Consider the following 25,561-nt stretch of genomic DNA (forward strand, 5'->3'; position numbering starts at 1 on the left):
ACTCTTTTATTAATCAATTTCTATAATTCCATGGTTGGTGAGTGCCCAAATGAGAATCTCCTTTCACTGGTAAAAATTTTAAAATCATATATGGAAAGTCATATCACTTTTGTTTACTATATTTTGATGGGCGATTTTAATGTCCACTTGTGCCACTTAAACTGTCAGTATGAAGATGATGAAGGCCCCCTTAATTCTTCCCCCCAACATTTTGAGCATACCCCAAAGGGAGAAGCCCTGGAGGATCTCCTTTCATCTACGGACCTGTATGAACCTGGGTTCTTTAATAGGAATGACCGGGTGGTGACATATAGAGCTAGGGAGAGTGAATCAATCATAGATTACATATTCATATCCCCGGGCCTGTTAGGCTTTGTAACGTTCTGTAATGCCGTACCCTCTACGTACAGCAACCATAATCCTGTGGTTCTGGAGCTGGATTATGGTATTTCCTTCTTTAACAAAATGACCACTACAAAAGCTGTAATTGAGGTTAAACCTAAGGACCAAGGGAGGAGGTTAAAGTGGAATAAAGTAATTCCCAATGAATTCTTTATTACTATTAGCTCGAAAGTGGGTGCAGAACTTAATATATGCTCTGACCCCTTAAGTCAGGGGGGGACGTAATTGCTTCTTACGAAGCAATTTGTCTCCAAGTGGCAAAAAAACTCATAGTTAAAATTCGGTCTAAATTAACTCCTGTAAAGGGCTGGTTCGACCGAAACTGCTCTAGAGCTCATAACCTGCTCATGCGGGCCCTCAAAAAGATTCCCCGGGACAAATTACAAGTCATGCAGTTAAGGAAAGTCTACAAATCCACAGTGCAGGCTCGCAAAAAATGAAATTAAAAAGGACGCGTGGGCAGCACTGATGGACAAGGCAACTATGAGGGATAGCTCTAAATTTTGGGCCATAGTTAATAACCCGCTGTTTACGGGTGCAGTGAACGGTGTATTAAAAATTAATATCTCAGAAAGGGACTGGTTAAACCATTTTGAGACAATCTATGGGAGTAATTTGGAGCTAGAAACCTTTGAGGGCCCTCCCATTAACCCGACCTGGTTGCCACTGTCATTCTCCAATGAGGAGGTAGAGAAGGCGTTAGAGGGTACTGCTGGCCATAAGGCCCCTGGCCCCGATGGTGTGCCCTCTGATTTGTATAAGGCTAATTCCAAATACTGGGCCAAAATACTAACGAACGTCTTTAACACAGCAGCAGTAACAGGGTTTCCAGCAACATTGTCCTGCTCAACTATCATCCCAGTGTTTAAAAAGGGCCAAAGGGGGGACCCCAGATGTTATAGGCCAATATCCCTATTAGATTCTTCTATCAAAATCCTAGGGAAAGTTATATTAGCAAAAATAACAGACTGGGTTATTAAGAATGACATTTTATCAAACGCCCAATATGGTTTCCGAGCTGGAAGAGGCACGGAGGATCAGTGCCTCAATTTACATCTAATTATAAATAAATACACGGTGGCAGCCAAAGGATCAATCTTCCTGTGTTTCATGGATTTGTCCACGGCCTTTGACCTAGTTAATAGGTCGAGGCTGTGGACCATACTCCTGGACCTAGCGTTGGATTGTTCACTGGTGTATTTTTTGGCTGAGCTACACAGGGACTTGTATGCGACAATAAGAATGACACATGAGAGGAAATGCACGGCCGGGTTTAAGTCAGGCAGAGGGGTGCGCCAAGGGTGCATCCTGGCCCCTATGCTATTTACCTTATATATTAACTCCCTGGAAGACACACTGGTAAAGGCATCCCCTGATATTCCGCGTATGGGAGGAACTCCCATCCTAGTACTCCTATACGTGGATGATGCCGTTTTATTGGCACGGACACCTCTTGGGCTACAAAGACTATTAAATTCCTTTGGCCAATTTATGAAATCCCTGGATCTAGTTATTAATAACGGAAAATCACATGTTATGTCACTAGGCTCTAGTAAATACAGCACCAAACCCTTCGATTGTAATGATTGTGCGATCTCCAGAGTGAAAGTTTTTTCGTACCTGGGAGTTGTGTTCGACGACAGAGGTACTTGGGTCCCACAACTTACCACCAAAGTTAATGCGGTGAGAAGGTCGTCTGCTGCAATCTTAGGTTTTGCAAAGCGGTTAGGGGGGACACCGTGTGAAGCAATTTTATCCATCTACAAAGCAAAGTCCATCCAAATTGCAAGATATGGGGCTGGCATATGGGGGTACAAACAACCTGAGTCTATCCAGAAAGAGGAAAATAAATTTCTCCGTGCCCTCTTAGCTCTCCCCCAATCAACAGCTACTTTTGCGGTCCATCAAGAGCTAGGGATGGGCTATATTTCAGACATTATAAGCATAGCCCCAATTTTATTATGGATGAAAACATGGTTGAACCCTAAACTCACCCTGAACCATGAGATTATAATGGATTGCATGAAACTAGAGAAAGCAAAGGAAATCCAATGGCTGTCTTTTAATAAAACAACTACCAGGGATTTGGGGTGCCCGGAGATCTTTACAAACCCAGAGGGTCTGTTAAAAGCTGATATAAACTGGGTTAAAACTAATTTTACTAAGCTTAGAGAGCAGGAGCGGGAATATGTGCAACTAAATAAACCTACGGTCAGGGCACATTTCCTACTAATTTCGTCCCTATCGATTCAACCAAATCTTAGTATCATAACGGTCCCATTTCATCGATGGTTGATAACGAAATTTCGATTTAACCAAATTCATTTGTTTTTATCTGATCCTAAAGGGTGGTGTAGGCCTGAGGACGCGGTCCCCTGTAAATGTGACGGCCATTCATCCCAAGACACAATGCACTTTATATTCTTTTGTCCTTTTTACAATATAGGTAGGAAAAAGTTTATTCTCCCACTTTTAAAAAATAAGGGATACTTACAAACTAAGCCAGCTCTACTTTACCTGCAATTAATGGAACTTCCAGTGATCATGTTTGGTGTTGCAAATTTCCTTGTGGTATCAATTCGCTGCAGGAAAGCTAGATTGGCGAATATGATGATACAATAGTGCCATAATCTGTGATTTTTTAAGTAATAATTAATTGATGTTTTTAATGTGGTATCCATTTTTAACTTGTTTTTTAAACTGATGTAAATTTGGCATTATTTATTATTGTATAGTATACTTTTATGATTTTTATTAATCGAATAAAGTGCTTTTGACTTGACTTGACTTGACTTAAAGAAGAGGAATCCAGGTTCTTCTGCATTGAAGGTTCATGAAAATAAAGCATTAATCTGTCCCTGCGCTAGCATTAATGTGGCATACATAGCTAAGCATTCTCGGGGCAGGATCAGTTAAGGTGTCAGCATATGGAGTCATCCTTAGAAGTCTCTCCACTTCTATTAGTTCAAGTAGCATGCAGCTACTGAGACAGATCCTGTTCTAAGATGCTCTATCTCGAAAGGGCAGAGAGGAAGTGGGACTCTTTCCCTCCTTACAAAACTCCCGATATCTCAAGTGTCTTCTCAGAATGCATTTCAGATCACGCCACCTGATCAGGCCACATACTTGTAGGTAGTTTACCATGAGAAGATGATTTAGCATGATGACCTTCATTCCCAGGCCCTCTCCTTTGAGAAAGTACAACAGTTCTCCTTATCGGCGTTAGCTCCCAATATATCCTCTTCTCTCATTGCCTAACTCCAAAAATAAAGACATTATTTGAACTAACATGGGCTTTTCTTCCACCTGCAGCATAAACGTGAGAAAGAACAAAATCTAACATGCACACGGAATTCAACTTTGATTTTCTAATGGGAGAGCTTCCAGGGAAAATGCATTTCATGCCTACAATATTCAGCTAACATAAGAGAAATGTGCATGAGCATTCGAAGTTACATAGAAATTGAGACATATACAGTTAATATTTTCATCTATGTATAAAATGACACCATTAATAAACACAGTCAATAATAAAACGATTGTCATTTGCACAACACGAGTGCTTTCTGTTAGTGTTCCCTGTTGTTCACATTTGATTTTCTACAGAATTCTTCATATATTCTATGTTTTGGCCTGCAAACATCACATTCATGGTATTACATTACAAGATCCTTAACACGACAAAAGATCATATGCGGATGCAGCCTATGCGTATGATGATAGTGCACCCTTCCAAAGAAAATTGGATTTTACACTACATCAAATGCAAATCAGTGGCATCAACTGTTAGTACATAGACAGCATGATCTAATGTTATGCTTAGAGAAATTAGAGCAAATGACTAACCGATACTCTGGGTCTTTCAGCAGGACCTGTGTTAAAGTTCAGATGATTCAGATGATTCACAGCTGAAGGACCAATGTAGGATAGACTCATAGGAGGCACTTAATGGCCTCTTGGCTTTCTTGCTAACCACATTGTGAAGTTCCTACAGATGTGTAAGCTTACACGGCCTCTAATAAAGGGATAATTTCAATCAGTTAATAATTTTCATTTGTTGTAAGGCCACAGGCCCCTTGTAAGGCAACCTTTGCAGCTGCAATCTCTGTATTCTGAGCCTGCCCATAAAATTACACAAAAACATGCAAATTTACTGGCACATCCAAATATTCACTGGAAAGTATATGCTCCTTGGTTTCCAAACCAAACATTCTTCCATGGCACAACATGATTAACTCACATGTCAGTTTCTTGTTTTGTTACATAAAAGGCAATTGCACTAGCTTCATAGTTGGAAGCCAGCGGCTGAAGGGTGTTCCAACATGCAAGGTTTATCAACTATGTCAATCACACAATGGTGTTCAAAAATGAATTGCCCAAAGCAGTGTTAGTCATTAAATGTTTAAATGCAACACAACTGAAGATTGAGCAAATGGATCCAAACGTGTGGGAATAATGATCCATCATTATTAACCTGGGCAATGGCTGTGCACCAAGGGGCACCCTCTACATTGGGTATCCTAATGCTTTTGCTAACAAATGGCTACTTACACAATTTACTTTTGTGCCATTAACCCCTTGACCGCGGTGAAAATTCCGCCGTGGTGCGGGTGATTTATGGCGTGGGCGTGGTTCGGACGGCCCCCGGCCGTCCTCCGCACACGCCCACCGTGACGTCAGACGGCCGCCGGCCGTCCGACGCATGGAAGGGGTTAAAATAATTCCATATAGTCATGACCTTAGAGTGGAAACGTTTTCATATTCTTCTGCTGAACAGTTCCTCTGAAAACAGGATCTGGGGCTAGATGTAGATAATTTGGATTTACCGATTCATAAATACTGAATTTTACCGATTCAGTATTTATGAATCGGTAAATCCAATGTAGGTAAAAATTCTGTAAAAAATACTGAATCGGTAGGATTTGGTATTTGCCGAATCAGTATTTACCGATTCGGTATTTGCCATTGATTCCTATGGGCCTGTAGGCCCATGGGAATGAATGTCAATTACCGAATCGGTAATTACGGATTCGGTAAATACCGAAAAATTCAAGGGTGGCAGGGTGTCACTTTGACACCCTGTTGCACCCCTGATTAGGGCTTGAGTGCCATGTGGCACACATACATGCCCTATGTGTGCCACATGGCACAGGTGTAAATGCACATATTTGCATTTGCATGGAAATTAGTTATTTACCACCAATTAATAATTTGTGGTAAATAGCGAATCCTGAAAGCACTGTAGCACTGTTTACAGTGCTACCTACATATCAAAATGCAGATTCGGTAATTTTACCGAATCGGTTATTTTACCGATTCGGTAAATTACTGATTCGGTAAAATTACCGAATCTGCATTTTCTTATGCACCTACATCTCAGTATCCAAATACCAGTCGGTAACGGCCGAAAATCGGTATTTTCGGCCATTACCGACTGGTATTTGGATACCTACATCGGGCCCCTGGTTCTTTAGTACCATCTTACAGCGTAATGTTTAAATTCTTAAATAATCTGGAGCAACTTGTGGGGCTGTCTTGATCTTAAAAAACCCGAAACGAGTCCCAGGATGCTTGTTTCCGTTCCAGGGAAAACATGGCTTGGCAGTTTGGGCTGGACTGTTCCGATTAGGCACAGGATGAAGACTGATTTTCATATAGCTGTGATGGAACTGGGGTGGTGTAGTGAGCTAAAGAATGATGGTGGATTCAACCCAGATCTGTGACTGGGGGTGAGTGTTTGGAAAGTTTCAGCACTCCATCCATCATCTCCTTGTGTTTGCACTGCAATCTTTGAACATGTTATAATCTATGGTAGAAATGTTATGCTTGCTAACCAAATCGTGAAGTTCCCACAAATGTGTATGGTTACATGGGCGTTACCGATGCATTATATTACAAATTACATATACTAGGTAGAGTAGGAATTTATAGGACACTCCTAACCCCTTTTGTTCCTTGACCAAACCATATATGGAAACATTTCTGTCCTTCCCTCAACCCTTCCTACATCGTCCATAATCTTGAGCTGTGCCTGACCTAATCCCAGCCCCCACTATATACAGCTGTCTGATGTTCTGGCTGCATAAGTAAAAAAAAAAATATATATATATATATATATATATATATATTACCTACAGGCAATAGCCAGTAGGTATATATAGTTAGGACCTAGCTACCATAGGAAATCCGCAACATTCTATTGGGAATAACTTTGGCGCCTGTTGAGGAATTTGCGTGTAATTTTATATAATTTTGGCCAGCTCCGCTGCGCTCCTTCCCTGAAAGTTTCGGGGGGATTCGTGAAGTGGGGGCTGAGAAAAAAGGGGGGTCCCAAAACGTGTTTTCCCCATGTTAATTTCCATAGGACGTTCTGACAAGGCTACAGCCCGAACCGCTGAACGGAATTACACCAAACTTGACAAAATTGTAGGGACTGGTACGCAGAAGTGCCTTTGCTATATTTGGTGAAAATTGCTCCAGTGGTTTTTATGAAAATTAACTTCAAAACACATATATATCTGGGCGGAGCCTAACCACACATCTCATCGTGAGATCTGATTGGCTGTCAGTACTTCATCCAAGAAGTGTTGGCAGCCATCTTGGGACCAATAAACATGATAGCACCTCATTAAAAAGCATTGTAGTTAATAGAGGGTTTTAGGACTTTAGTTACATTATAAATCATTTGTTGATGGTACCATACTCATTTTAGGAATTGTGGTGTGTTCTAAGGTGATTTTACCATGTGAAAAAGCCTTCTGCTGGAATATCATGAATCATGTTTGAAAGAAAACTATTATCTCATGCTTTTCCCACAGTGGTTTGGAAGGGGATCTATAAGCTAAACTGAAAGCATATTTTCTGTAAATTCACATTATCTTTCTCAGTCATGTGAGCATGAAGTCTGACATTCTCAGTAAAACATGTGCATCCAACAAGGACAGAGACCGTCAGTTGATTCCTTTGTGTTCTACTGCAGCCTCCTAGAGTGTTCTAAAGAACAACTAGAGCGCTAACAGTCCTACTTATTACAAAGGTATGGCACACCTGAAGCCATCTTGTTTGGAATAAAGTGGTAACTCTTAAAACATTTAATTTAAAAAGGAACAAAATGAGGGGGTATATTTTGCCATAGAAAGTATGATTAGTGCTGCAGAAAGAAAAATTAGGGAACATTTTGAGTGACTTCCCAAATCCTCTTCTATTTCATTAAAACAATTCTGACATGCAGTCTCCCAAGATGGCCACCAGAGACAAAGAGCCCAAATGTAGCCCAAATATCACCCAGATGTAGCCCAAGTATAGCCCAATGAGAGAATGTCCCAGAGTGTTCTAAAGAACAACTAGAGCGCTAACAGTCTTACTTATGACAAAATTATGGCACACCAGAAGCCATCTTGATTGGAATGAAGTGGCAAGTCTGAAAACATTTAATTTAAAAAAGGGGTTCATTTTGCCATAGAAAGTATGATTAGCAGCAGACTTCCCTGGTGAGCAGTAGCTTTACTACAGTGATCTAATGAGCAACTAGAGTGCTAACATTCAGAATGTATGGCAAATGTGTAACACATCTGAATGCCTTCTTGATGGAACCAAAGTAAACAAGCATTGAAAATGCAATAGATCTCGCCCTCGTTTAAGTTAAAGCCATTCTGTTTGTAATGAGGTGGCTTTTTAGCTTTGCTTTTATTAGTGTTTTTAAAACTTTCATGTAAATAACATGCATATGTATGCATATATGTATAAGTATGCATGCATTTCTATTTGTAGTTATATAGATATGCAGATTATATATGTTTATATATGTATGTATTTATATATATATATATATATATATATACACACATACATAAATGCATATGCATATATATGCATATATATGTGTGTATAAGAGGTAGAGGTGTAGAGGTAGAGAGGTAGATGTAGAGAGGTAGAGGTGGAGAGGTAGAGACTAGTAGAGAGAGAAGTAGAGAGAGGTAGAGAGGTAGAGAGAAGAGAGTGAGTAATAGAGTAGAGAGTGAGTAGTAGAGAGTAGTAGAGAGCAGTAGAGAGAGTAGCAGAGAGTGAGTAGTAGAGAGTAGTCGAGTGAATAGTAGAGTGAGTAGTAGAGAGTGAGTAGTAGAGAGTGAGTAGTAGAGAGTGGTAGAGAGTAAGTAGTAGAGTGAGTAGTAGAGAGCAGTAGAGAGTGAGTAGTAGAGAGTAGTAAAGAGTGAGTAGTAGAGAGTAGTAGAGAGTGAGTAGCAGAGAGAGAGAATAGTAGAGAGTAGTAGAGAGTGAGTAGTAGAGTGAGTAGTAGAGAGTAGTAGAGAGAGAGCAGTAGAGAGTGAGTAGTAGAGAGTAGTAGAGAGTGAGTAGTAGAGAGTGAATAGTAGAGAGTAGTAGAGAGAGAGTAGTAGAGAGTGAGTAGTAGAGAGTAGTAGAGAGTGAGAAGTAGAGAGTGAGTAGTAGAGAGTAGTAGATAGTGAGTAGTAAAGAGTAGTAGAGAGAGAGTAGTAGAGAGTGAGTAGTAGAGAGTAGAGAGTAGTAGAGAGTGAGTAGTAGAGAGTAGTAGATAGTGAGTAGTAGGGAGTGAGTAGTAGAGAGAGAGTAGTAGAGAGGAGTAGAGTAGTAGAGAATGAGTAGTAGAGAGTGAGTATTAGAGAGTAGTGGAGTAGTAGAGAGTAAGTAGTAGAGAGTAGTGGAGAATATTCCAAAGTTTGGCACAGCACCACTTGCACAATAAGTCCAATCAAATCATATCACTTAGAGTCCTTATTGAAGTGCTGAATCTTGGTGTATATTCAAATGCTTTTATTTTCCTTAAGTTTATGTACCACAGCCAGCTGACGCGCTTCATTCTGTACAACAGAACTTCTTCAGGGCGTTCTTATTTCCTTCAAGTTATGTCGGTATCCTGTTGTCATATAACTAGATATTTCTTCCAAATGTTAGACGAGACGTAAGTACATTCTTATTCTTATTCAAAGTGACTAGGTATCAATTATACCCACACAATTCGGGCAGACTTGAGTAATTTATAGCATCCTCAAAGTCAGTCTTTCAAAAATTCCAAAGTTTAGGACATGATAATCCAATTCCAAATGTTTCTCAAGAAAAGTCATTTTCAATTGTTTGGAATTTCGGCGTTTGAGCAGATATGACCCAGGGACACCCAGTATGCAAGGGGAATTAGTCCCCCCTCTGCAAACGCGCCAGTGGCCTGCGTTGCAGAGAGGTGTAAAAGGAGGCATAGCCTCATTACACCTCTGTGCAATGCAGCCCCCTGGCGCATACTGGAGGTTCCAGGTGGGCTAGTTGGCCCCCAGGGACCCCCAATATGCAAGGGGAATTAGTTCCCCCTCTTCAAACATGCACGGGGGCTGCGTTGCAGAGAGGTGTAAAAAAGGGTGTGGCCTCATTACACCTCTCTGCAATGCCGCCCCCTGGCGCATACTGGAGGCTCCTGGTGGGATAGTTGGCCCCCAGGGACCCCCAGTATGCAAGGGGAGTTAGTTCCCCCTCTGCAAACGCGCCAGGGGGCTGCGTTGCAGAGAGGTGTAACAAGGAGCATAGCCTCATTACACCTCTGCAATGCAGCCCCCTGGCACATACTGGAGGTTCAAGGTGGGCTAGTTGGCCCCCAGGGGCCCCCAGTATGCAAGGGGAATTAGTTCCCCCTCTTCAAACATGCACGGGGGCTGCGTTGCAGAGAGGTGTAAAAAGGGGCATGGCTTCATTACACCTTTCTGCAATGCAGTCCCCTGGCGCATACTGGAGATTCCTGGTGGGCTTTCAGGTCTTATATAGTTAGGAATTATCATAAAAAAAAACTTTGAAAGTCACTGAAGAAAACATAGGTTTCAGGCCTTATATAGTTAGGAATTAGCATTTAAAAAACCTTGCAAATTCACTGAAAAAACCATAGGTTTCAGGCCTTATATAGTTAGGAATTAGCATTTAAAAAACCTTTGAAATTCACTCAAAAAACCATAGGTTTCAGGCTTTATATAGTTAGGAATTAGCATTTAAAAAACCTTTAAAATTCACTCAAAAAACTATAAGTTTTAGGGGTGTTATAGTTAGCTGGACATTTTACTCATACAAAACCATTGAAATTGCTCCTATATAGTTAGTTGTACTAACTATATTTCGCGCACCCGCAATCCACTGCTGATGATGTCACATATTACATCATTCATGACATGGTCAGTGACATCACTGATGACATCTCAAATGACATCACTGATGAATTCACTGATGACATCATCCACGTGACAATCACATACACCTTTTCATACACTAGTAAAATCTTTCATCACTCTTTGTAAAATAAAGGGTATCATATTTGAAAACATTGTTACAGCAATACAAGTATCTAAAAACCCACTCAGTGATTTTATATGTATACACACATCTAATCACTTACCTGTAGATCCACTCATACATGCTGACAATGAACAATAGAACACTATCAAAAATACTATACACCTAAATCGACATTACACACCAGCACACATCCTATTCACATATGAAGTCATCCTACTCACTTATGCAAACAATGGATCATACTTACATATTTACTTAGCTACACACTTATACAAACAAAACTTCATCTATTCATTTAGATAGTAAGTCATACTTAGTGAATTATAAAATCATTATTACAAGTATAAAGTTATCCATACAGTCACTCACACAATCATTGAGTCTTATGTATACTTATTAATATACAACAACTGACACATACACTGCCTTTTATTTTTCTAGTTTGTTGGACATGTACCATTGAGAAATATATTTGCTCATCACCACAACCATAAAGCTATTTACTCACCCAAACAACTGTTAGAACATGTAGTTTTAACTTCATCTATCTAGTGAATCAACTATTCACACATCTTTGGGCAGTCACCCCCCCCACCGAACCACACACACATTCACTCTCCCATATAAATACTCAGTTAACTAATCAATAACTAATACAGACTTTCACATAGCTAGTAACCAACTGGAGAACCAGTTTACACAACAACTGACAAAGTGATACAGATATTCAAATATTCAAACAGTTTAGTCACTATCCACTAAATTTAGTGAGACACTATAAATTGGTCAAGTACACAGTCAATTACATTGCTACTAAATCCTCCATCCAAATATTTATTTTTATATATCCACTCATTCTTCAATGCAAATTGCTATATATATAATGCATATTTAAATAACGAAGCAAACCACATTCACTGGATGATGTCATCAGTGATGTCATTTGAGATGTCATCAGTGATGTCACTGACCATGTCATGAATGATGTAATATGTGACATCATCAGCAGTGGATTGCGGGTGCGCGAAATATAGTTAGTACAACTAACTATATAGGAGCAATTTCAATGGTTTTGTATGAGTGAAATGTCCAGCTAACTATAACACCCCTAAAACTTATAGTTTTTTGAGTGAATTTTAAAGGTTTTTTAAATGTTAATTCCTAACCATATAAGGCCTGAAACCCATGTTTTTTTAGTGAAAAAAAAAATATATATATATATTCCAAACAATCCAAGCAGGGTCCTTCCTGAATCACTCCCGAGTCAGGTGGCACAGATCAGCCGGCAGAACCCAAACGCCGGTACTCATAATCATCAACAACCAAAAAAGAATTTCAATGCGCACTCGGAGAAGTATAAGAAATCACCAGTTAGCAGCATGCCTTCACTTCCTACAGACGAGAGATATAGCCTATTTAGAACATACACATATGTTGGCTGAAATGATGAGGATGTGTCTGAAAAACAACATCTTCATGTTTAATGGTGACCTATTCAGACAAATATGTGGAACAGCCATGGGTTCAAGCTTTGCCCCTAGTTTGGCGAACCTGTTCCTAGGGATGTGGGAGGAGGAGTTACGCAGAGATGAACTACTCACAGTAGAATTTGGTAAGGTGAGAACCTGGATTCGTTATATTGACGATCTTTTTCTGGTGTGGAGTGGTTCAACAGTGGAAGCACAAGAATTTGTTCAAAAACTCAATACAAATCCATACAATATCACCCTTACTCTGAACACCAGTACGGTGAGCATAGATTTTTTGGACACCACTGTTATGGTAGAGGAGTGTCGCCTTATAAGAAGATTGCACAGGAAGGAAACGGCGGGAAATAGCCTACTACACGCTAACAGTGCCCACTCGCATAGTCTTAAGTGGAGCATACCCTACGGGGAGCTGCTCAGGGCTAAGCGTAACTGCAGCGAGGAAAAACTATATGAGGAAGAAAAAAACAATATGCTCCAGAGATTCCGTGAGAGGGGGTACCCGGAGTGGGTTTTATCTAAGGCTGTGAACAAAATGTCCGAGAAATCCAGGGATAGTACTCTTGAACCCAGAATCCAAGGGATAGAAACACCAGCGGTCACTAGAGTTATTACTACTTATAATGAAGACTCTAGACAAGTTAGTAAAATACTGGCAGAGAACTGGAACCTACTTAAGACTGACAACATCATAGGTTCCACACTCAGTGACCGTCCATCAATAACCTATAGAAGGGGTAAAAGTTTAAGAGACATCCTGGTGAAAGGAGACATTAGCCCTAGAGGCAGTGCTAGCAGTCACAACCTAAAAGGTTTCTATCCATGTGGGCATTGTCGTGCCTGTAAACATAGTGTAATGATTAAAGATGTGCAATTACCAGGCACAAGTAGAATATACAACATCAACCAATTCCTAACATGCAGCAGCACTTACGTGGTTTATGTCCTAGAATGTCCGTGCAAGTTGAAATACGTAGGGAGCACGGTATGCATGGCAAAAAAGCCGGTACAAGAACATCTCCGAGCCATTACTAATATCGATGCTTCCGATCCCATAGCACGACATTTCCAAGCTTACCATCAATCCAACAATGCCTTGCTTAAATATGTTGCGTTAGAACAAGTAAACATAAGTAAGAGAGGGGGCAATAGATTGATAGCCCAAAAGAGAATCTAAATGGATTATGGAGCTTGAGACCAGATCCCCGGGGGGGGCACAATATGGATGAAGAACTAGCCACTCACCTTCATGAAACTTAGAAGGGTATAAGGGATCTATTTACAATGCTGAAAAGTTGAATATTATGAGAATGATGTGAGTTTGTAAATATGTAAGAATCAGTGAAATGTTTTAAAATTTTCATTCTTCATTCTGAAACCTACTTTTTCTTTTTCTTTTTCTCTGTTTATGTTACACAGGAGGAACAAGAAGTGAATCTTCTCTGAAACTTTATTGTATGAGATGCAGGATTCATCTTATCGATTCCCCTCTTTCTCCCTCTTATATGTACACATCCTAAGTTTTCATATATATGGTTTAACTGAAGCTGGGACTATATGGGTAGCATTGAGGTGACATAGTTTACCCGATCAAACTGAGAGACAGGCAGCCACTAGTCCTATGTTGAATCAGAGGGGTACATACGTTAAGCACTTTTTATTGCTTTTCTTTCTTCTTTTTTAATTGTGAGTATTGTCATATTAACAATGATGTCTGTTGCTTTGAAGCCAAGAAAGAGGAACAAAGTATAAATACAAGAAAGTGGGAGCATACGGGCACTAGTCCGAGAGAATAGGTATTCAGTATTATCAGCAATGAATTAAAATGCGGATATGATATAACATGCTACCCATGAAGGCTGATCTAATATAAACAATAGATTGTGGCAGCCCAATTGGAGTAGAGCGGAATCAACTCTACAGTTTACTTATCTTGTAGATAGCCGCTCTCGTTATTTTGAATTGTCATCATTTGGGCATAATGTAACCACTTTGGTGGAATATGGTTGCAATATCTAGCCTGTTGGGGCAGGGGTGCAATGAAATCAATAACGCTATTATTCTAATCAATTATACGTTTTATTATATCACTTTGATTGTAAATGAGTTATGTTACATTGATTTGTGAATTACTGCGGAAAGGAATTGCTAACTAATCCCCTGTTATGTTTCCCCTTCCAAGATGGCGCTTTGATTTACAGACTCATTGTAGTGGTATTTGGTACCTTGTTTATGTTTACACAAAGTATTTTGAAAACTTTTTTTATACACGTTGGTGTTTCACGAAAAAGTATCCTGTTATCAAGACACCGCCGGGTGTCGAAACGTGTAGCGATAATCTATGAAATAAAATTGGTGATTTCTTATACTTCTCCGAGTGCGCATTGAAATCCTTTTTTGGTTGTTGATGATATATATATATATATATATATATATATATATATATATATATTACTAATGGCAGTCGCCAGTAGGCAGTTATAGTTAGGACCTATTTTACATAGGAAATTTGCAACATTCTATTCACAATAACTTTGGTGTCTGTTGACGAATCTTTGCGAAATTTTCAAAATTTGGGGGGCGCTCTGGTCCGCTCCTATCTTAAACGTTTCAGGGTGATTCGGCAAGCGGGGGCCGAGAAAACATGGTGGTCCCAAAACGTTTTTCCCCATGCAATTTTCCATAGGAAACTTTAGAGACGGCTACAGCCCGAACTGCTGAACGGAATTACACCAAATTCGGCAAAAGGGTAGCTCTTGGTTCAGAAAGATCCCTTTTTGTTAAATGGTGTAAATTCGTTCAGTAGTTGCTGAGAAAATTTAAAATAAAAAAGTTTTGATATCTATGGCTGCGGAGGATCCGCGCACCCTACAGATTAGGATCCACGCACCATGCAGAATACGATCCACGCACCCTGCTGATCACGAGCTGCATTCTAATTGGCTGTGAACACTCTAAACCAGGAACTGTTAACAGCCATCTTGTGCCTCGGTAGAAGCGAGGCACAAGAAAGCAGTAAAATGAAGGCGGAAATCAAGGAGAGGGGGCAGGGTTGAAACACCCTGACCACGTAGGTCTGCTTAGAGGGTCGTACAAGGACTTCTAGGGCTAAAAAAGCATTTTTCTTAAATGCCGTGATGCGTGCCGGGTGCACGGATCTAGCCACAAAAGTTTAAAAAATGAAGTGCAGACTCCCGCGCTTTGTTTAATTAAAGCCCCCTGGTGGGCCAGGTCCCAGGGGCATTCGAAAAAATAGTGCCACCCCTGGGGCAAAGCATGAATATTTTCGGGGGCACACATCCCCCGCAGCTGAGGGAACCGCCACCCCGGGGGCTTGATAGTTTAAAGTTGGGGGGCCTCTAAGGCCACCCCAAGCCCTGGCGATTCCACACCCAGTTCTCTAATTAATTATTATTGCAGGGGGCTCACTGCCCCCCGTAGCCCCGGGGACCGCCACCCCCGGGGCTTTCTTCTTTTCATAAATTTAACCTGTGTGGGGGGCTCAAGCCTTTCCACACGCCCCAGGGACCGCCACCTCCCCAGGGCACTAAATATTCAAAATAGGGGGTCCGTTACGGATCCCCCAAACCCCAGGGAGCAGCCCGGCCCCACTCCTGGAGCCAATGATGGCCATGGGGACCTCCACCCCCCAGGGCCGGCTCCTGCAGTGTCTTGGGGTGCCCACCCCCGGGACACTGCTGTTTGCTATGGCAGGGCAGGAGCCTCGAAGCTCCCGCCCTGCCATAGAGAACTTGGTTTGGATTTTGGAAGAGAGAGTAGGAAACCTGCTCTCTCTTCCAAAATGCAAACCAGATTGCTTTTCTACACGGGGAACTGCATGTTAGCAGCTCCCCATGTGGAAAACCAATGCCGGCTCCCAAAGGATGCGGGGAGCTGGCGGGACCGTGGGGGCATTGGGGTTCCCCCCACGGTCTCCACCATTATGTATAGGCCCCAGGGGATGTGGTCCCCAGGGAGAATATAAATTAGTGATAGAAGCGAATTTTTTTTACGTAAAAGTTTGGAGTCACGACTCCAGCGTGGCGCTCAGCGTGGCCCCCTGGTGTGAACACATTGGGTGCGCGACTCCCAGCGCAACACGTTGGGTGTGCGGACCCCTGGTGTAAACGCGTTGGGTGGCGACTCCCAGCACGGCCCTCTGGTGAACGCATTGGGTGCGCGACTCCTAGCGCGGCCCACTGGTGTGAAAGCGCTGGCTGCACGGCTCCAGAATGCATAGGGTGCGCGACTCCAAACAAAAAAAATATATTTTTGAAATATAAATCAAGCTGATATGTTTACATCTTAGGTGGCTTTAAAAAGAGCCCTTGTGTTTATTGGGAAATGTTGGTACCTACAAGTAAGTACCTATGCAGAGTCTAAAGTTGTTGAGAAAGACTCTGTTACCCTCATCTGTAAAATGTACACCATCTCTCCTACTGATGCCATCCATATTAAAACACAGATTGTTATTGTAAGTGGACCCCATCCTATAATCTCTGAGATAAGCAGAAACAGCTTTATTGACATGTTTCCTAGCTTTCTCAATCTGTGGGCAAAATTGATTGGACCAGTTCCATTTCTGTCTTCGACATGTTAGAATAGACAAAGGCAGTTTGGGGGAAAGTAACATAAATTCTGCAAAGGTGTTCTTCATAAGCATTTCCACACACACCCCAGCCAAAGTACCAAGGTCATTGCCACCACAGTGCACAATTATGATGTCAGGGTGTTGGAGATGCAAAAAGGATTTAACCAATGGCATCAATTGGTGCCACTTTAATCCTCTCTGTCCAATCCATTTCATGTCTACATTAGGCAAAGCTAAATCTTTGTCAATACCTCTGCTTTCAGAATACCTCTAAGCATCTTGAGGGGAGGTCTGGATGCACTCAAAAGATGTGTGTAGGTGAAATAGGCAGTTTGTGAAATAAGATTTTTCTTAAATGGTGGACAAGATGCAGTTTAAAAAAAAAGAGAAATGATTAAATAGGGTGCATGTTTCTGTGTTTAAAAAGCATGTTTCTTATTGGTTATTAAAAACTGTTTGAAAGGAACGTTAGATAGGAGAAGCTGATATTTTGAAAAGTCAAGCACAATTGCTGTTTGAATTTGCAACATTGTGTTCTGAACTTGTGACCTACGTGTTCAGTTGAGTGTTCCATGAACTGTTACTATGGTAACAGACATTAAGCAGAATGGGGGCAGGGTTGAAAGTTATGTCAATTGGAAAGGGCTGAAATGTGTAACCAATAGAAATGTGTGTTCGCTTTTGAATTAATGTGGGAAGCAATGTGATTTGACATTTACATGTATATGTGTGCAGAATGAGAGGGAAAGTTTGCCATTTTTTGGTTTTGCTAAGAGCAGTGCACTACAGACATTGTGTGCTTAAGAAAATCTGGTGTGTGATTCGGATACTTCATAACCTACAAATCAATTTGAAAGATGAGTTATTAATTTGTGAGGTGTTGTATGTGGTGCCTTTGTTTTTAATTAGACTACTGAGTCTCTCCTGTTAAAGTCCGGTGAATAGTCTTGCTTGTCTGGAATCACACTGTGAGTCTGTGTCCACTTGTACAACCATTCTGGCAGGAGCATGTGGTTACTTCATCTTTTACGTGACACATTACTGCTTAAAAACCTATCCTGTTTTCAACTTTTAGTAGTATTAAACCCAGTCACTGTTTATGCATTTGCAGAACGATTCAGGGATACAGAAAAGCAGTGCTGTAGTGAAATGTGTAGAATGTATGCGGTCATCTAACCCCTTCCAGACTACTGAGTCTCTTCTGCTAAAGTCCAGGGAATAGTCTTGCTTGTCTAGAATCACACTGTGAGTCTGTGTCCACGTGTGCAACCATTGTGACAGAAGCATGTGGTTACTTCATCTCTTTGCTGTCACATAACTGCTTAAAAACCTATCCTGTTGTCAACTTTTAGTAGTATTAGAACCCAGTCACTGCTTATGCATTTGCAGAATGATTCAGGCATTCACACTAGCAGTGCTGTAGTGAAATGTGTAGAATGTATGGTCACCTAACCCCTTCCAGACTAGTGAGTCTCTTCTGCTAAAGTCCAGGGAATAGTCTTGCTCGTCTAGAATCACACTGTGAATCTGTGTCCACTTGCGCAACCATTCTGTAAGAAGAATGTGGTTATTTCAACTCTTGGCTGACACATACCTGCTTGAAAACCTATCCTGTTGTCAACTTTTAGTAGTAGTAGAACCCAGTCGCTGCTTATGCATTTGCAGAATGATTCAGGCATTCACACAAGCAGTGCTGTAGTGAAATGTGTAGAATGTATGCAGTCACCTAACCCCTTCCAGACTAGTTAGTCTCTTCTGCTAAAGTCCAGGGAATAGTCTTGCCTGTCTGCAATCACACTGTGAGTCTGTGTCTAGTCTTAGAATCATCCCGACAGAAGCATGTGCTTACCCGCAAGCACCACCAGCTCATCCGCACCACCAAGAAGAAATCCCTGAAGGAACGACTGGACAACAATACCCACGACAGCAAGGAACTCTTCAGCATCGTCAAGGAGTTCTCCAACCCCAGCACTGGCACCAACGACATCACTCCGTCACAAGACCTCTGCGACTCCCTCGCCTCATTCTTCCACCGCAAGATCGCCGACATCCACAACAGCTTCGGCGCACCACCCACGCACCCAACCGTTGAACCAATGCCCCCCACCGCCACCCTTCGCACCTGGACCACGGTGACCACCGAAGACACAGCCCGCACGATGAACACCATCCACTCCGGATCACCGACCGACTCCTGCCCACACCACGTCTTCAACAAGGCCGACTCCACCATCGCACCCCAACTCCGGAACATCATCAACACCTCCTTCAACACCGCCACCTTCCCGGAGAGCTGGAAGCACGCCGAGCTCAGCGCCCTCCTGAAGAAACCTACAGCGGACCGCACCAACCTCAAAAACGTCCGCCCCATCTCGCTCCTCCCTTTTCCTGCTAAAGTCATAGAGAAGATCGTCAACAGACAGCTGACCACCTTCCTCGAGACAAACGGATCCCTCGACCCCTCGCAGTCCGGCTTCAGAGCCAACCACAGCACCGAGACCGCCCTCATCGCAGCCACCGACAACATCCGGACCCTGCTCGACAAGGGGGAAACAGTGGCCCTCATCCTCCTGGACCTCTCCGCTGCGTTCGACACTGACTGCCACCGCACCCTAGTCCAGCGCCTCAGCAACATCGGTATCCAAGAGAAGGCACTGGAGTGGATCATCTCGTTCCTCGCCGGAAGAACACAAAGAGTCCGCCTCCCCCCGTTTCGCTCCGAGGCCACCGAAGTCATCTGCGGCGTCCCGCAAGGATCTTCACTCAGCCCCACCCTCTTCAACGTCTACATGAAACCTCTTGCAGCCATCGCACGCCAGCACAACCTCAACATCATCTCTTACGCCGACGACACCCAGCTGATCCTCTCCCTCACCAGAGACCCCGACACCGCCAGAACCTGCCTACATGAAGGGATGAAAGACGTCGCCGAGTGGATGAAGGACAGCCGCCTGAAACTGAACTTGGACAAGACGGAAGTCCTCATCCTGGGATCCTCGCCCTCCGCCTGGGATGACTCCTGGTGGCCCCCAGCCCTGGGCACCGCACCCAAGCCAACCGACCACGCACGCAACCTGGGCTTCATCCTTGACTCCTCCCTCTCGATGACCAGACAAGTCAACGCCGTCTCCTCAACATGCTTCAACACCCTGCGTATGCTTCGCAAGATCTTCCGCTGGATCCCGACCGAGACCAGGAAGACTGTCACCCAGGCACTCTTCACCAGCCGACTGGACTACGGAAACGCCCTCTACGCCGGAACCACAGCGAAGCTACAGAAAAGACTCCAGCGCATCCAGAACTCCTCCGCCCGACTCATCCTGGATGTCCCCCGACGCAGCCACATCTCCAGCCACCTGAGGAACCTGCACTGGCTCCCCGTTGACAAGAGGATCACGTTCCGGCTCCTCACCCACGCACACAAGTCTCTCCACGACCTGGGCCCCAAATACCTCAACGACCGCCTGACCTTCTACACGCCCACCCGCCAGCTACGGTCCACCAGCCTCGCCCTCGCAGCCGTACCACGCATCCGAAGAGCCACCGCCGGAGGAAGATCCTTCTCTTACCTTCGGCTGACCCAGGACCATCTCGCCTTCAGGAAACAACTCAAGACCTGGTTGTTCGAGCAGTCGCATACCCCTTCCCCCAAGCGCCTTGAGACCCTCCCGGGTGAGTAGTGCGCTATACAAATGGTATGATTGATTGATTGATTGATTGATTGATTGATTGATTTAATCTCTCTGGAGACATGTAAGTGCTTATAAACGTATTGTGATGATAACTATTAGCACTGTGAGAATTCAGTCACTGTGTATGCACTTGAAGAATGAGTCAGGCATTCAGAAAAGCTATGGTACAGTGAAATGAGCACAATGTATGCTGCCCCCTAACCCTTTCCAGACTACTGAGTCTCTTATACTAAAGTCCAGGGAATAGTCTTGCCTGTCTGCAATCACACTGTGAGTCTGTGTCTAGTCTTAGGATCATCCTGACAGAAGCATGTACTTATTTAATCTCTCTGCAGACATATAAGTGCTTATAAACGTATCCTGATGATAACTATTAGCACTATGAGAATTCAGTCACTGTGTATGCACTTGGAGAATGAGTCAGGAATTCAGAAAAGCTATGATACAGTGAAATGAGCACAATGTATGCGGTCCCCTAACTCCTTCCAGACTACTGAGTCTCTCTTACTAAAGTCCAGGGAATAGTCTTGCCTGTCTGCAATCACACTGTAAGTCTGTATCTAATCTTAGAATCATCCTGACAGAAGTATGTGCTTATTTAATCTCTCTGCAGACATATAAGTGCTTATAAACTTATCGTGATGATAACTATTAGCACTATGTAGTAGTAGTATACTTTATTCGATAAAAGTTTATCATAAAAGTAACTACATTTTCCAATCATAAAAGCCAACCATAAAATTCATATATCCAATTTATAGATAATAGATACAATAAAAAAAGGCATATATACAATAAAAAACCGGAAGGCCTAAAGTGCTACAGAAATAAATCAGGTGCAATAATCTGTATAGCCTGCAGTCGTCCGGCCGCATTGTTCTTTATCAGCTTTCTGCGTATCTGCCAGGCATTTCCCAAATACTTTGCAACCCCACATACGATGGTCAGGGATGTAGTATCTGTTGTGAGGATGTGTTGGGCCATCCTATGGTGTCTAAAACCCATCTCTTTGCACAATGGTTTCAGTCATCTTCTTCTAGCCCCCCTGTAGCCTTTACATGCAAACAAGAAATGCGCTAATGACTCTCTAGGAGCAGGGCAACCTGGGCATGAAGTTTGGGGGAACACGGACTTTTTCCATCTCTCAATAAATTCATTTAACGGGAGGGTCCCATACCTCAGCTTTAAATAGAGCGATCTATCTCTTGGGATTTGGATAAAGTCTAGAAATGGTTCAAGCTTCCTAGCAGGTTTAGGCTCCAAAAACTGTACAGTTAAAGGCCCCCAATTAGAGCCACGTAACTCCTCCGCCTGCACCCACTCCCAATATATTTTCTTGACAATTTGTTTGGGTGGGGGAGATTGGCTCATCCATATTAGCACTATGAGAATTCAGTCACTATGTATGAGCACAATGTATGCGGTCCCCTAACTACTTCCATACTACTGAGTCTCTACTACAAAAGTCCAGGGAATAGTCTTGCCTGTCTGCAATCACACTGTGAGTCTGTGTCCAGTCTTAGAATCATCCTAACAAAAGCATGTGCTTATTTAATCTCTCTGCAGACATATAAGTGCTTATAAACCTATTGTGATGATAAGTATTAGCACTATGAGAACTCCGTCACTGTGTATGCACTTGGAGAATGAGTCAGGCATTTAGAGAAGCAGTGGAATAGTCAAATGAGCACAATGTATTTTGTGCTTACTGGAAGCATGTATTCTCTTTAAAACAATGAAATGATTTTATTAACTAGTCAAGTATGATGTAATATGTGACATCATCAGCAGTGCATAGCGGGCGCGAGAGTTATAGTTAGCAGAACTAACTATAACGGAGGAATTTCAATGGTTTTGTATGAGTGAAATGTCCAGCTCACTATAACAGCCCTGCAACGTATGGGTTTTTTCGGCGAATTTCTAAGGTTTTTTAAATGCTAATTCCTAACTATAACATGTCTGAAACCCATGTTTTTTTCAGTGAAAAAAAATATATATATACCGACTAATTTCGCTCCAGAAGAACTTTCTTTTTTAGTAGAGGACCGCCGGCAAACTCTCAGACCGCGCAATCAAGCGCAGAAACAAGTACCAGAAGGAACCAACAGAGGAAACAGAGGCGGAAACTCAAACTACAGAGGAAGAAACACAAGGAACACCAAGAAATGAATAAGGTACCAAATAAAATTGTTGACAATACTGTGATCAATGTATCTGACATTACGCTGTCAATGGCTGAAAAACAATTTTTGGCTCTGGGTCTTTCTTTTTGCCCTACGAACTGTTTAAAATAAACACAAACAAGAGTCGATATTTTTAAATGTGTACAAAAAATGAAATTGAGAAAACATTTTCAAATAAAAAATGCTTCGAATATCGCATCACAAGGGAATTCGACACAAGGACTGTGTTCTAATCTCCAAGCATCAGATGTTGAAACAATTATAGCAGCACAGTCTTTGGATAATTCAAATGATTCATCGGGTATTTCAACACAGGAGAACCTTTATGAAGCAGGCGTTGTGTTCAACATGCCAAGTATTAGCCCATATAAACCCCCATCCACATTTATCCCAATGATGCCAAGAGATACAATTGATGTATTTAGTGACTATATGGTTAAAGATTTAAAGAAACTGAATTGTACTGTCATGAAACAAAACAGACAGCGTAAATATTCTGAACTTCAGTATACCAAACTCATCCGCAAATTACAAGAACATACAGAAATAATCATCAATAAAGCTGATAAGGGTGGGAACATTGTCCTGTGGCCAAGAACTATGTATATGGAAGAGGCAGGGGTGCATTTGAATGACACTAACTGCTATAGGAAAGCTAGCTTCCAGGAGTTAAGACAGCATAAAGAATAGTGGCCAGATGTAGGTAATTCCATTTTACCGACTCTAAAATACCGAATCATACCGATTCGGTATTTTAAATTCGGACAATGGTATGTAGGTGAAAAATTACCGAATCTTTAAGATTCGGTAATTACCGAATTGGTATTTACCGATTCGGTAAAATGGGGAAACATGGAAGGGTGGCAGGGTGTCACTTTGACACCCTGTTGCACCCCTCAATTGTGTATGGGTGCACATGTTGCAGACATACATGCCCTAAGGGCATGTATGTCTGCAACATGGCACTGTTGGAAAAGCAAAAAAAATGTTTTTTCCAAGGTTTTCATTATTTACCACCAACTTATAGTTGGTGGTAAATAACGAATCCTAAAAGGGGAAAAGCACTCATTTGAGTGCTCCCTACATAGCAAAATCGATAATTTACCGATTCGGTATTTTAAGGAATCTGTAATTTACCGATTCCTTAAAATACCGATTCGGTAAATTACCGAATCGGTAAAATGCCCACCTACATCTCATTTTCCAAATACTGGTCGGTAACGGCCGAAATTACAGAATTTCGTCCGTTACCGACAGGTATTTGGTTACCTACATCTGGCCCTAGGTCTTTAACGAATTGGCACAGCGGAGGCGGATGGGTTTACTTTCAAAGAATGAACACAGTTTTCTGAAAAATGAACATCCTATGATTCCCTTTCTGTACTTTATTCCCAAAGTGCACAAAAAGATAGTACCAGTCCCTTGTAGGCCCATTATTTCGGCACAGAAAAGCTTATTAGAGGCAATGTCGAAATATGTTGATCATTTCTTGCATGAGTATGTGGAAAACCTACCTTTATTTATCAGGGATACTGGACATTTTTTTACTAAATTGAGAAAAGTTAAATGGGAGGAAAGTTGTTTTTGAATTGTGACGGACATTAGTTCACTATATACTAGTATTCATCACAGTGATGGCATTAATGCAATTCGCTACTACTTGGAAAAACGTAGTATTCAGATGTATGAACATAATAAGATGCTGGTTAAAATGATAGAGATCTGTTTAACCCATAATTATTTCCTATTTAATAAGGAAGTATTTCAACAGTTACGTGTAGTGGCCATGGGGGCATACTTCTCCCCAAGCTACATGTGTTTACACAGGGGCTGGTGGGAGGAGCATGTCCTGGGGACCACCCACAAAGAGATGGTGGACCAGCATGTTCTCCATTGGTAGAGATTTATTGATGACATCTGCCTGATTTGGAAGGGTTCCGTTGACACGGCTAAGAAGTTTGTAGAGAATCTAAATGTTAATGTGTTAAATCTGAAGTTCACATCAGATATTAGCAAAGAGCAAGTACAATTCTTAGATGTGGAAATCTACATAACAGAAAAAAAGATCCACACTAGATTGCATCGCAAAGCAACAGCTGGAAATTCTGTACTTTATGCCAACAGCTCACATCCCCAACACCTCATAAAAAGCATCCCTTATGGAGAATTTTTGAGAATTAAACGCATATGTAGCCATGACGTTGATCTTAGAAAATGCCAGACTGAAGCCTTTGAAAGATTTTTGAGCAGAGGATATAAAGCCACAGATTTAATAACCGCTTGTGACAAAGCAAACAGATTTTCAGAAACCTTGATAACACCTGGGCATACTAGTGGAATGACTGACACTGCCTGTGTTGAATCAGTTGACAACATAAGACTGATAACCAGCTTTTTTTGGCAGGAAAGACAAATCCGTAAAATTCTTTACAAAAACTGGCCAATTATACGGTCATACATAACAATGTCTCGGATTTTACCAAAACTTCCTAGCCTTACGTTCAGAAGGGCACCCTCCATGAGGGACGCACTTGTAAGAAACACCCCTGAAGTAATAACTTTGAACAATTGGTTGTCAGCAAGATCAGGGTTCTTTAAATGTAGTTCATGCCGCACATATAAATTTGGTAAAAATATCTCAGAATATGTCACTGCTTTTAGTTCAGAACCTGTTAAAATACAAGGTCACCCTACTTGCAGAACAGAGTATGCTGTATATGTTCTGGAATGTACGTGCCACCTTTTATATGTAGGTTGCACAAAACTACAAGTCTACAACAGAATGTTGCAACATCTTAGAGCAGTGGTTAACTCTGACCCAAATTATCCTGTGGCACGGCATTTTAAACATGTACATAAAAACAATCTGAACGATCTTAGATATTATGTTGTCAGCTCAGT

Source organism: Lissotriton helveticus, chromosome 4_1, assembly GCF_964261635.1.
Source record: "Lissotriton helveticus chromosome 4_1, aLisHel1.1, whole genome shotgun sequence".
Classification (NCBI taxonomy): Eukaryota; Metazoa; Chordata; class Amphibia; order Caudata; family Salamandridae; genus Lissotriton; species Lissotriton helveticus.